General features: G+C 34.3%; 1 long non-coding RNA gene across 1 annotated transcript; it reads left to right on the forward strand.

Annotated features, from left to right (window-relative positions):
- The first annotated feature begins 346 nt into the window (after nucleotides 1-346).
- LOC114254142 lies at nucleotides 347-4363 on the forward strand. The gene is made up of 2 exons (XR_003625513.2): nucleotides 347-1701; nucleotides 1896-4363. It is a non-coding gene; the product is annotated as an uncharacterized LOC114254142 (long non-coding RNA).
- Nucleotides 4364-4573: the final 210 nt, after the last annotated feature.

Below are 4573 nucleotides of genomic sequence, written 5' to 3' on the forward strand. Positions count from 1 at the left end.
AAATAAATATTTCTCCTCTGTCTCATTTTTGATAAAACATTCGTGAATTCCACATTGCACATTAATGTGTAAAATTAAATAATATGAAGAGATAAGCTATGGTAACTATATATATGTCCTTTATGTCAAGTAGCTATCCCGCAGATTTATATATTTTTTAAAATTTAATTTTACCCTTTATTTTAAAAAGTTTCGCAAATTCTTTTCTAAAAATTAGCATTCTAGTATTTAATGAGCAAATTTTTATGAAAACAAATTTAATTCCGTGCATTATAATTTGTATCTTTCGCCAATTGTGCTTTTTAATTTTCTTTTATTAAAATTATTTAAATTAAATCTGTGTATGTTGTATTTTTTATTATTTTAGACCGATTTCATATTTAAACCAAGAGTTAACTCCTTTTTAATACAGATGAACCAATAATAGTTTCAAATTATTAGTAAATTGCACGGTGTATATAATTTTGATATATTGCAAAAAATTTTTAGATGAAAACATCGAACCTCGCCGTGTGTGGCTAATCTCTTCTCGGAAGCAGAGCTCATGTTTTCATGTGACATTTGGCACACGCCGGGCGCGAGCCGAAGCGCTAGAGTTTTTTCTTTTCCACGAATTTTCTCTTCCGATTCTCAAGGCCAATCAGCTACTTGCCCCCCTGGCCCCCCTCCCACGATTCGCCAGGCGACTCAGTACCGTGGCGAACACGCAAGGGGAAGGTCACGTCGTTTACGCTTCGCGATTGTGCGTTTTTCGACTCCGTAAAAGTCGTCTTTTTAGTGCCGCGAAATGAGATCTCGTCGCGTTTCTCACCGTCCTTTCGTCGATCGAGAGTGAGTTTCCCCGTGGAAGACATCGCCGGGGATGTCGAACCAAGTCGACAACATTAATCGGCGGGCAAAGTGGTCGCGTCCCGTCTGTGGGGAAATTAGCGTAAAAATCGTGTCGAAATTTTCGTCGCGTCGCGTCGTGTACAAGGTGACGGCCATATTGTGACGTAATTAGTGCACAACGGTCGTACTTTAGGCTTAGGACCGATTTCACCAACTCCGGTTACCTTAACCGGCCGGTTATTCCATTGGAATTGACCAATCGTATTTGTCATTAAGCAAAATTAACAAATGCGATTGGTCAATTCCAATGGAATAACCAGCCGGTTAAGGTAACCGGAGTTGGTGAAATCGGCCCTTAGTAGTTGACAGTCGCCCGCGTTCGCGTCGTGTCTCGTCTCCGCTCGACACACAGTTGTCCCTTCCGTATCAAGGGTTTCTTGCGAGTTTGCGATCATTTTGCCGTCCTCTCGTCGATCGAGAGCGAGTTTCCCCGCGAAAGGCATCGCCGGAGATGCCGGTGTCCGGTGTACGCAACGAAGTGTCGCGTTGCCGTCATTAATTGTCTCGTTTTTTTAGTGCCGCGAGGCGAGATCTCGTCGCGTTCCTCGCCATCCTCTCGTTGCGTGCCTCGCCATCCTCTCGTCGCGTTCCTCGCCATCCTCTCGTCGCGTTCCTCGCCATCCTCTCGTCAGTCCAGAACGAGTTTCCCCGCGGAAGGCATCGCCAGGGATGTCGAACCGAGTCGACGACACTAAATGGCGTGCAAAGTGGTCGTGATTCTTGCGTCCTTAGTGTTTCTGATCGTGTTGAGTGCATGTAGCGAGTGTGTGTGCGAACGCAACAAGAAAAACGTCATCGATTCATCGGCTGGTGAGTAAATTTATTATATTCGTGGAATTAAATCGGCACGTGGCGTCATTGTCAACTAATATCTTAACCAGAATTTCAAGTTTATTAAATTAAGAATAAGTTTGTAAAATTTTGTTCTTTCAATTTTTCCATTTTTTTCAAATTTTTAAATATTTTTTAAATATTTCCATATTTTATATTTTTGTTATTTTAAGGGGATGCTGGAATGATGGTTAAACTTGATTAAGGTCGATGACAAATTGTCAAGTTTAGGACACATATGAGAGGTGATGCCGCTACCGCTTTTAAAATACTTCTTGGTAAGTGGTTTGTTTTCGTAATGCACAATTTGTCTTATTAATAAATTGCTCTCGTTCATATAGATTTCTATGCTCAAAAAAGCTCATTTTGCAATAGGTTGAGTGCTATCGGACTCTATAAATTCGAAAATATAATTAGTTCAAATAAATAATATAACTACTGTTATCATTTACTCGAAACAATTTTTGTAAATTGCATTGTGCGACTTAATTGATTGTTATTATAGTTATCGATATTATAATATTTCCATTGTGGAAGTATTTATATTATTTTTGTATTATTTGCAAAGTTTACCACTATGTAAACCAATTGCTCTCCATCAGCTGTAATAAGAAGCACATATTTTGAAAGTGTTGAAAATTTGTCTGGGAAAATTATGTGCGTTTAGGTTTTAAATACTTTAATTATTTTCCTTTACCGTGCTTTTTTCAATGGCACGACCACTTATTGAACGGCTTTTATAATATATATTATGTGTAATTGACGTATTCTCGTATATGTCTGGGGTTGCAACAGAAATGTCCGAGGTTTTTGGCCTGTAAATTCTAGTTTAAAAAATTTTAATATGGCAACCCTAGTTGTAAGTTTATTAAATATTTTAATTTTACTATATTTAATTGTTGCTCAGCCTCTCAATAAGTGGTCGTGCCATTGGAAAAAGCACGGTAAAGGAAATAAATAATTAAAATATTTAAAATCCCGGACGCACATAATTTTTCCGGACAAATTTTCAACACTTTCAAAAATCTCTGGACGACCCTAAATGTTCTTAAAAAAAGGACAGTGTCCGGGGAAAAGAGGACGGATGGCAATCCTATCCATATATGAAGATTATAGGTCCTTGTTTTAAATAAAATTATATAATTTTTCTAGAAAGCAATAACGCAATGCAAATAAAAGTTTATTCCGGGTGGTAACTTGTGCTTCAATTTATTCTAATTTACCTAAAGCAATAATAATTCATAACACAATACATAACGTTTCGAACTATTTCAGATCCTCTTCAGTATAATACAAATTTGCACTAAATTGTGTCAAACCGCAAATCTTTCAAACATAAATAAATTTCTGTTGAACATGTAGAAAGATCATAGAAACGCATAGAAATAATGTGTCAATCAAAAAATTTCGATAAGATTACAATTGAGTAAAAAAATCAAAAATTAGTCATTGTATAAAGTTAAGATTCGTGTTATTGCTGTAAAAATTAGTTATATAAAGCATTTCTCGAATAGTTTAGTGACAATTTGAACGATTAAAACTTACATTTGTATTTATAATGAGATGTTATTTGACCGAAAGACGATGATCTTGTAAGAATAAATAATATTCGGTAAAGGAAAGATTTTATAAACAAGTTTGTATACAAAAACCGAACAAAATTTATATATAAAGTTAAGCAAATCAATCTTATGTTAAACATTCTTTTTTATCTGAAATTATGATATTGTCTGAATTAAAATTTTATGTCATGCTCATTTTATGTTCTGTAAATTACCGAAAGTTGCATTATGCTTCTATTGGTTATTTTTGTGTTTTTTTAATTCTTGTTTTTAGGCATCTTGATCTATCCCATGCATCATAGTCATTACAAATAATTCTGTATGTTACATTCCTGCACATTTTTCACGAATGTTGCAATCAAATTAGTAATCAACGTGAATTTATTAACTTATTAAAGCCCATGGATTAACTATTAAAGTCGACAAAAGAATAACTATTGAAAATAAGACTATGGAGCATAAAAAACTTTGACATAAAGAATAGAGTAAAGGCACCGAACTTGGAACACCACTATATTTCTTAAATAATAGTTGGAAAAATATTTTTGAAAATACTAATTTAAATTAGAAAGTATCTTCTATCAGATAACATAGTAATGTTTATAATATTGTTTCGTATTTTTTAAATAATTATTGTTTTTGTCATACATGTAAAAAAAATCTGACAAAATCGACGCCTAATTTGGAACTCGTACGATCGAAGTATTAATGTTTTATTTATTTATACATTTTACCTAAATTACGTAATTCTATAAACTCTATGTTATTCCCTTAGGAAGCATATTTTTTAACAGGCACGCTTTTTTCTACTCTTCTATTGTCTCTCGTGAAATCTCGCCTCGAAACATTTAAGTTGTTATACATATAGGTTATATATTAAAGTTACGATTACAGCCTAGCTATACTACGGTCAAAGCATAGTAACAGTTATGACGTTTTCGACCGGGCAAAATTGAGTTGAGTTAATCCATCTCAGATTCTTATTCTTTTAGAACTGGCCAATTACAATTATTCCATTCTTCAGAAGAAGGGCTGTGATTGGCTTTATGACGTCATTAATTGCTTCTGGAGCGATTAACCCAAGACCGGTCGAAAATGCTATTATATTATTACTAGACGTGATCTCACGGAGTGTTCCAATTTACGCACACATGACAACTTTATTTTTACAACTGCACTACAAAATAAATATAAAAAAGAAAAATAAAAAGAAACAGTTTTAGGAAACTACAAACATGTGAAATGATGGTAATGTTATTGATAATACACTCACTATTGTTTAAACTTTG

Source organism: Monomorium pharaonis, chromosome 5 (genome assembly GCF_013373865.1).
Source record: "Monomorium pharaonis isolate MP-MQ-018 chromosome 5, ASM1337386v2, whole genome shotgun sequence".
Lineage (NCBI taxonomy): Eukaryota > Metazoa > Arthropoda > Insecta > Hymenoptera > Formicidae > Monomorium > Monomorium pharaonis.